Below are 9,793 nucleotides of genomic sequence, written 5' to 3' on the forward strand. Positions count from 1 at the left end.
TCTCTGAGTTCAAGGTCAGCCTGGCATAAAGAGTTCCAGGGCAACCAGAGATACACATAGAAACCCTGTCTTGAAAAAAAAAAGAAATTGGATACAGTAATAGATTAATAATAATTAATACTAAAATGAGACAATTGTAGCAATCTAACATGAATATGCCAAAATGAAAGTTATATGGTTGTGATATTGCTCTATACCCCTCCCCCCTCTATTTCTCCCCTCATTTGCCTTCTCTCTCTCTCTCTATCTCTCTCTCTATCTCTCTCTCTCTCCATCTTGTTCTTTTAATATCCTGCTATACTATATCACGTTTTCAGACCATGTTTGACCACAAGTAACTGACATGACAGAGAAATAAATCATAAATGAGGGATCTGACCATCTGTAGACTAAAATGTGATCTCACAGCACATTCAACAGAAACATTTGTCCCCTGGAATATAGACGAGTGAGAAAGAAACTCTACAGGCAAGAAAATGACATCCCTTGGCTAAGTAGACGTCAGCTTCTACACCATAGCACCTGCCCAAGCTAATCTCCCTCCCACAGGGGGCCAAGCACAGACTCCGTTTGTAGCTACCAAGGTTTCTTCCCTTCTCTCCTGGCGATTCGCAGGGCCGTGTGACCTCCGGCTCCCTGGAGACTCTGCACTAGCTCTGGCTTGAGGGGATAACTTAGCAAGAACCTGGTTCTCTTTGTTATGGTGATTCCACTTGTATTCAAGAATTTAGCAGTAGGCCCATAGCCTGGCTCCCCAGCTGATCCTGCTCCAGGCGCTGGGAAGACTTTAATCTTCTCCTCCTGCTCCTGGATGGGAGGAGGCCTTGCATTTTCGATCCTTCTAGCCCACTGGTATAAATACCCGACTTGAGTTTAATAAAGTTGCCATTTACTCTGGTAAATGAGCAAAGGTCTCTTTGTGTGTGTCTCTTTTTCAACCCTCAGGACAATCGTCCATTCTCGTGGGCCCGAGTTCAGTAAAGCGCGCAGCCTGAACCGGGTGTGGGTATCCATTGGAAAGTGCAGACTCTTACATCCGTTCTCTGTCTGTTCCTTCAGTAGGCCAGAGTTGCCTCTGTTGATGTCCTTTGACCTCCACACAACCCGTCTCACTGCTTCCCCATAGTTCCTGACAGCCTTGGGGACTCTGATATCTGGTCCCAGCACAGATGTCTATAGCATAAGTCTCACACTAGCCTGTTTTCCACTCTTGCAGCAACTTCAGACTTTCTTCTCAAATCGGATGAGTCCCTGTACAGCAACGCCGGCGTGCCCTCATGAGTGGAGTCCATGGCTCATTGGCTGTTCCATCCCATGCACTTGTCAATATTTCATTCTCAAAATAACACTGCATATTTTTTTGTTTGCTGCTTTTTTCTGGTAATTTTTTTTGTTGCAAACAGAACAATATGCTCTGTTATGACATCAGCCTACATATATATCATTGTACACAATGCTTCTTTCCAACCCCTACTGCCCGCCCCAGTTTCTCCTCCCCTCCTTTTGCTGATTATTCTTCCTCTCCTCACATAGTGTCCTTTCTGCTTCATTTGTAACACACAGAAACACGCATCTTCCCCCCTCTTTTCTCCTTTTCTCTCCCCCTCACACACATTTACACTGAAATCTCAGTCCTGCTTCAAAGAAAATATCCAATACTTCATCATTCCCCGGCACCTTCCTTTTCATCTCCTCCCCTTGAAGCCTCTTTACTCCTCACAAGACCAGATATTTTCATACTCAAATTGCTTCTTCTTAATATAATATTCTACTATTCCTTTGAGAATTCCCCATGTACATGTGACATATTTTGATCATATTTAATCCTTACTCCTTCCCCTAACCCCACTGACATTCATCCCTTTCTCCTACCCCTTCCCAACTTCATGTCCTTTTTTATATCCCACCAAGTCCAGTTTGGGCTGCCCATATCCTCATGTATGTGTAGCCTTCCAAGGAGCAAGGTCAAGCTATCAGCGACAACATCGTAAAAGAAAACTGAATCTCCCACCCCAAAAAGCCATCAGTTGACATGCCAACTCAGGTGAGGTAAATCCCATGGGGACCCCTCTAGATGAAGAGCTACAGGTAATGAACAGCTGCTGAGAGAGGAAGTCAGTTCTCTCAAGGGCAAGTCCCTTCGTAGATTATCCTATCCCAAGTACCAACCCTAAATATACATACAAGCAGTTTTAAATGGACACAGCAGGTTACACACACACACACACACACACACACACACACACACACACACACACACCACAACAGCAGTAAGAAGAATTTAAGAGGAGTTGAGAGGCACAGGAGAAGTTGGAGGGGCAGAGAAAAGGGATGAATATTATATAGATGCAGAACTCAGGTAGGACAGTCTCCGAAATGTTATACTTTGTCAGTTAACAGAGTCTTTAAAAAAACTATAGTTTAAAAGGAAAACCGTCAATAAGTCCTTAGTTAGGGACTATGAGCCCCTCTCTCTCCTGCTAGAGCATTGGATAGACCAGCACAGATGTTGTGAGTTCAAAGCACCTAGAAGATATGAATTCCATCGTTCCACCCATCCCTGAGCCTCTGCTGAGGGGTAGGTGGATTTAGACTGAGATGTCCCATTTGCATCTGAGTAGTCCACAGATGTTTACTCTCTACCCTGTGACCAGTTTTAAGTTCATGTGTTAACTACCGTGTACTGCACAAAAGTGCTTCTCTGATGAGGTCTGAGAGCTGCATCAAGCAGAGAGGCTTGAATTTAAAGGGCAGTTTGATTCTATGTCCATTTAGCAACATAATAGTAAGCCCACCCCTGGAGCCTACAAAATACCCTAAACATAGGTTCATAGACAGATTAATAGCATCAAGTATGCCTTGCTCCTGTGGAATGGATCAATCAAAAAGTTGTTGGTTATTCTCATAACTACCATGTCACTATTCCTCCATGTGAATGCAGATGATAGGCACAGTGATAGATTAACAATAACTAATACTGGCATAGAACAGTTTTATCAATATTCCATAAAGATGCTATAACAAAGGTTAAGATAAGTCAGAGGCATATTTTGCCAGCCCAGTCCTTACTGTAGTTCACAGTATTCACAGCTGGTGAGGCGGTTGATGACTTTTTTCTTCTCACAAGGCTGCATAACATCTTCAAGTACAACCAGAACTTCCTTGCACATAGAAAGCTTGATTGGTTTCTCCATGCCCTGTGTCTAAAGCATGTTTTCAGCAAGAGAGTCTTAGCCTCAAGTTCTGGTGGGCAGGCGAGGGCTGTGGCCACAGCCTGCATTGTCTGAACACCCTTCACCAACAACAGAAGGAGAACTATACCTGGCAGGGAGCTTTTCATTTGTCAACAATGGCATCTGGAAGGGGCATCACTCCCTGTCTGTGTAGAGTAATTTCGATTAGACTTTATTATATACATATAAAAAGGAAGTTTATGAACAGTCTTTCTATTTGGCTTTTTAAAACAGCTGTGGAATTAGTTATCCACCCCTGATTCCTTCCCTCCCATCATTCTGCTCATTTAACCCACCCTTGCCACTATTCCCCCTCTCCCCTTCATATCCTCTGTATTCTACTACCCCCTCTCCTATATGATCTTTCTTCTTCCTCTCACTTATACTTTTTTTTCACTTCCTGGCCTCTGCAGGCTCCAGTTTTAAACACTGAAATCCACAGATCCAGCACTAGGATCTTCATGAGTGAGAACATGCAATGAACACCACATTTTACAAGCCCTTTTGGCCAGGTATGGTGGCCCACATCTTTAATCACAATGCTTAGGAAGCAGAGGAAGAGGTGGGGGTATCTCAATGAGTTTGAAGCCAGCCTGGACTACATAGCGAGTTCCAGGATATCCAGAACTACAAGCAGAGATGCTGTCTCAGAAAACAAACAAAAAAGACTTTTGGTCAAGAAAAAGGCAATGTTCATTGCAAAGTTTGACAACCTCAAAAATAATTCAAGAGTCCAGAAGGCTCAGTCAGGTTCTGTGTCTATCCTCTGCCTCATGCAAGGTTCACCACAGGCTGGGTTTTATCAGATTGAGTCATTGGTCCTGATTTCAAACCTTACACAGCAGAATCATTGATTATATTCCTCACTGAATTATTTCCTTCAAAACCATTTTTGTAAGATTCACCCATTTTCTGTATATAGTTCTTATGTAATTGTTATATGCAATATGTACTCCATTTTTTGAGTACCTCACGATTTATTTATGCATTCCAGTTGATTGGCATTTGAGTTGTATCCAGTTTGGAGCTATTATACATAGGAATGATGTAGACCTCTCAGGGTATGGCCCCTGGTAAGAACATTGATCACAGGGTCATTTGTTATTCATACCTGAATTTAGCCAGTATTTCCAGTTTTCCAAAGTAACTGTACCAGTTGGCACCATCTTCAGGTCTGAAAAATGGCACCAGTGATGACACCTGCCAGTGCTCACCATTCTGGTGAGAGCCACCATTTACCTTCTTTGACAAGAGTGAAGACCCTTCCTCTCCCATGGAGAGATCAGCCCTTCTTCCTCTGTGTGAGAATAAGCCTTGTCCATTCCCATGCCCACGGGTGCTTTGGTTCTGGAGAGGGGAACAGAGCAGCCTGAGTCCTTGATGTCTGAGACTCTGGGGTCAGAGGTTAGAAGAAACAGTGTAAGGCAGCAGGAGAGAAAGTCTGTGAGCTACTCCACACCCACCTTTGTCCAGACCCCACAAGTTTTTCAGGGATGACTTTCCAACTCCTTCTATTGAATTAATAAAACAAATTAGTTCTGCATAAATTAGTCAAAGTTGACATCCTTTGTCTATAACTGAAAACTTGTGGTTGACCCACTTTTCACTTTACTGTGGAGGCCCAGAAATGTGGGCCTATTTCCAAGTTGACCAACGATCGGAGAGTTAGAACTTACCTCTAGATCCTTCAAGATTATTGTGCTTTCAGCTCAAACAAAGATCCCACCTAGGTGTAGCTCAGAGAGTTCTGCACTCTCAAGGTTATTGTCAGCAGGTGTGGCTCATACCCAGATCCTGTACTCCAGGAATAGAGAAGTAGATTGTGCCCACCTAAAACAAGAGTCTAAGGATCCAGTTAAGTTCCAGTTCCCTTTATCGAGATAACTTGGGATTCCACCCAGGAAGGGATTTGCCTACAGAATGTTTTCTTCTAGTGTGTGAGACTTGTTTTGTTCTAGCAACAGAATGTTTAACTGTGACTGTAGCCTGTGACCTTCAACCAGTGTGTTCATTTCCTTGTATCAAGTTAATGTATTTTTTTTTTTGTCTTACTCCTACCTTTTTGGGTCAGGAGTATTTAAAACAATTGGAAATTAAATGCAGGCGATTTTCAGAATTCTCTCCTGATACTATTCTATATGTTACTACATTTTATTATTTTCATCTGCATCTTCACATTCTTTACCGTATTTCTAAATCCCCATGCCTCTACCCTGGTGAGAGGTATTTTTGTCGAGGTTGGTCCCTGACACTTTACTCTGAACTCTCTCACTCAGACCTATATAACGTTCTCTGATGGTCTCAGATATACCCAGTGTAATGGTTTAAGTAAAATGCTGCAGGTCCTAGAGTGGCAGCAGTGAGCAGTTGGACATGAGACCACACCATAGCAGGCAGCAGGTCCCGAGACCATGGCAAGCCATGAAGGCAGCCGGGTCCCAGGCAGGAAGCTGTGAGGCGGGTGAGAGATCAAAACTGATAGGCACATGCAGAGTGAAGTTGTATATTTATTTAGTGGATTATGGAAGTGAAGGAGATAAGGGGGAAGAGGAGAGGGAGAGGGAGAGGGTGAGAGAGAGAGGGGGGGGGGGTGACAGGAAGAGGAGAGGAGCCATGACAGCCGCTACCTCTTTGGAAGAGAGGCAGAAAAGAAGGGCTCAGACTGGAAGCCTCAGTGATGGATGGGGGAAGGAGTGGGTGGGGCTTGTCTCTTAAAGGAACAGGACATAAACCATTACAGTTAGTGTTGCATGTAAGGCCCTGTCCTGTGCATTTTCCACAAACCATCTTATAGACTGCCCCTGATGTGCTAAGATGGTAAGCAATAGTCTCACTTTTACAATTTTATATGTGATAAAATCAAGTCTTAAAGAAGTTGAGTTCTTGTCCAGACAACCATACAGCATCATGGGATGGTAAAGCATTATTAATAAAAACTCAGGATCAGAAATTGGGGTTTAACCTGAAGATCCGAAAAGCAAAACAGCCAGTCACAGGCTCTTACCTCAACCTCAGTCTGAAATGGCGATCCTGCCTCTTGAAATCTCTGAATGAGACTATCCCTGAGAACTGCCTTCCCCCATATTATATTCCTCCCTAGGGCTAGGATCAAAGGCATGCACCATCTGATTTCTATGGCAACTACTAGTGTGGCTATTGGGATTACAGGTGCGTGTTATCATAACCTGGTCTGTAAGGCTGACCAGTGGGGCTGTTTTACTCTCAGATCTTCTGGCAGTCTTTATTTATTAAAATACAATTGAAATGCCACTAGAGGACAGACTGTGCCTCCTCTCAAAGTCTGAGTTTTAACCAATGCCTTCCTATATGTCTGTCTGTCTTGATCCCTCTATCCCCTCCTCTGTGATAATTACAGTTGGCCATGGGGTAACACTGTAATTCTGAAGGAGACATAGTGTGGGTTCTGGAGAACAGTGAAGCTTCTGTCCAGCCAGGTGGAGTAAGAATGCAGATATTGTGGCTCCTATGATTCTGTGGCCTCCAGGGCTCCTCATTCCATGCTGTCAGCTCTATCCCATTAATGCAGAGAATGACTAACATCGCTGAAGTTGATGCATGTTACCATATGACTTTATCAGGATCTGCTATAAATGAACAAGGTTTGGGTGTGTGCCCAAGAGACTCACTTGGTCTCCAATATGGTGATGTTAAGAGATGGCGGAGGGGCTGGAGAGAAAGCTCAGCAGTTAAGAACAAGAGGACTCAGGTTCGATACCCAGCACCAACATGGCAGCTCACAACTGCCCTTAACTCCATTGCCAAGAGACCTGACACTTCGTCTCAGCTCTGCAAGCACCATGCATGCCCATGGCAGACAGAAACATGCAAGAAAACATTTTGCACTCTCGCACGAGCGCGTACACACACACACACACACACACACACATATTGGAAATACTAATAAAAATTTGTTGGAACCTGTAAAAGGTGGAGCTCAGTGGAGGCCATTCCTAGGTGCTACCCCACCTTGTCACCTTGTCCCTTAGCTTCTCTTCCCTTTAGATCTCTCTCTCTCTCTCTCTCTCTCTCTCTCTCTCTCTCTCTCTCTCTCTGCTGTTCTATTTCACCACACCATTCTAGCTCATATTCTTCCTTCTAGCTAATGCTTCTACTATAATGTCAATTTCTGTAATGACCCAGTCAAGGGGGCTCTCATAAGAGGCCAAATCTAAATGGCCATCTAATCTTGGAGCTTTGACTTAATGACCTATGAGATAAATAAATCTCTTTGTTGTAGCCCATATACAGCCTCAGGTACTTTCTTATAGCAACATAAATCTAATACAAAAGTCCATAGAGAAAATAACCTAAACTCAAGCTCAAAGTCTCATTTCTACTTCTCTCAAATCTGAGCCAGGTTCTGTGTGACCCCAGCTACGGGTTCTGGTTCTGCAAGGACAACCAACACCTGTCATTTAAAAACAATTTAATATATAATGAAGAGCCTGCAGAGGCCAAGGAGTTATTGTAAAAGCAACGACAACAGTATTGGAAGCCATGAGGACAATAACAGCTAATTGCTGGCAGACAGTTACCTACATTAGACCACACTTTTACCCACAGCCCAATAAGTGTGTCCTACTCAAGTTCTCATTTGGTGAAGAAACTGACGATCCTCAGGGTTCAGTGATCTGACTGTGATGTCATAGGCAGTAAATCTCAAATCTGCTACTTCTCACACAACTAAACAAGACACAATCCTAGGGTCATCTCCCGCTGTGTAGCTTTGACTCTTAACACGTCCTTGCCGTGTGAGTACGCTAGGGGACGTCTCCCGCTGCTCCAGCCTGAAGTCAGCATCTGGGGTTGCCTGCTGCTAGTGACAGGAGTGTGGAAAGGTGTGGGGAGCAGAGGACATTACTGTAATTCCCGAGCATGGTCACCAGGTGACAGCGTCGTCCTTCGTTTGGCAATCGTTCCCAGGACATTTTGCCCTCAAATAATTCCACCTGTAAGCCCATTGTGATAAGATCTGTCTTCTAGAATATTTCCCCCAACAAGGAATGATCCCAAAGAGAGCAAAGCAATACAAAACTTCCCCGATTCTGTTTCGATGCTGCTAACAATTTGATCTTTCTAATTAACAAAAAAAGAATAAAGTCACGGTAGGAATTGCCCAAACTTTCTATATTTATCATTGAATATCTATCTCATCTTACATCAAGTTCTCATGATAGCTATGGAAACGCCCTGAGCCGTTAGTTAATACCTCGGTGGCCTCAGTTTGCCTTTGCTGAATAGACATGATGTATTCGCATATTTCTTCCCTCTTGGCTTTGTAAAAGCAAAATTGTCAAAAAGCTTTGGCTTTGGATAGGTTCTGTTTTAAAAGTCAATATATTCTACTGAGAAAAAAATACTTTTTTTTAACCACAGAGAAAGGCTGGCTTCGTTTATTCAAGCCCCATATTTATTCTTTTCTTTCCAGCTAATCCTGATCCTACAATCCTGGACAGTTAGCAGTGAGGTTTGGGATCGTCTTACTTGCATTATCTTTAATCTGCAGCTGGAAACACATGGCCTCCAGGCATGCTGTGCCCACCTGCTCCTTATTAAGGCTAGCAGGGGCTATCCACACACAGTGACCCAGGAGAAATTGGACACAAGATTAATGCTGCATAAAATCTCACACTGTGAATGTCAGCTCTGGATGGCAGGATTTCAGTAATTAGAGGGGAAATAAAACCTTACAGATCTTTGCACTCACTGTAAAATGTTAATCGACAAAGCAGTCAGAATAAAGAACTTCAAAACAACGCACCAGGAGTGCTATTAAATGGGAGAAAATTCCATTCCAGCTACACGGGCCTTCGGAAGAATAGATTATTAGGGAAAATATGAATACAATTTATAAGGAAGCTATTTAAAGAAAGAGTCACTTAAAAATACAAAGGAGGATAACGTGCTATTTCTGATACCACATGACTCCTTTCTCAACCCCAAGCATAAGCGTTTCTCAGAAGAAACCTTTCTTGTGTTTGTTCACAGGTAGGGTCTAGATCATCTTTAAAGTCATGAATGTAGAAGCTGTCTTTGGAGGGAGTGGAGAGGGCAAGAAGGGAAGAGGAAAGAATGGTGAATTATATGCATGTGTGAAGATGTCACAATCAGACCGATTGTTTTGTGTAAGTAATATACATCAATAATAAAGAACTCAGAGAAAGATGACTGGGATTAAGAAAGGTAAAGGGCAAACAAGCACTCAAATCACCAAGATATCCAGACTCCTTCCATCCTTTTTCTATTTGAGTTGACCCACAGGCTGTATTTTTGTGATCCCAGTCTGCTCCTGCTTAACTAATTATGACTTTGTTTCTCAAAATAAAGAGAATATAGTTTTTGGGTCATTACCTCATTGTCTGGTTTTTAAAAAGATACAGTATTAGAGTTTTCTACAGACACAGAACTGATTAGAGTAGTGTATATGTGTGTATGTGTGCGTACGTGTGACTGAGTGGATTACAATAGTCCAACTAGTCCAACAATGGCTGTCTCCCCATGAAAAAGTACAGGAATATGGTAGTTATTCAGTCTATAAA

Source organism: Myodes glareolus, chromosome 27 (assembly GCF_982192425.1).
Source record: "Myodes glareolus chromosome 27, mMyoGla1.1, whole genome shotgun sequence".
NCBI lineage: Eukaryota > Metazoa > Chordata > Mammalia > Rodentia > Cricetidae > Myodes > Myodes glareolus.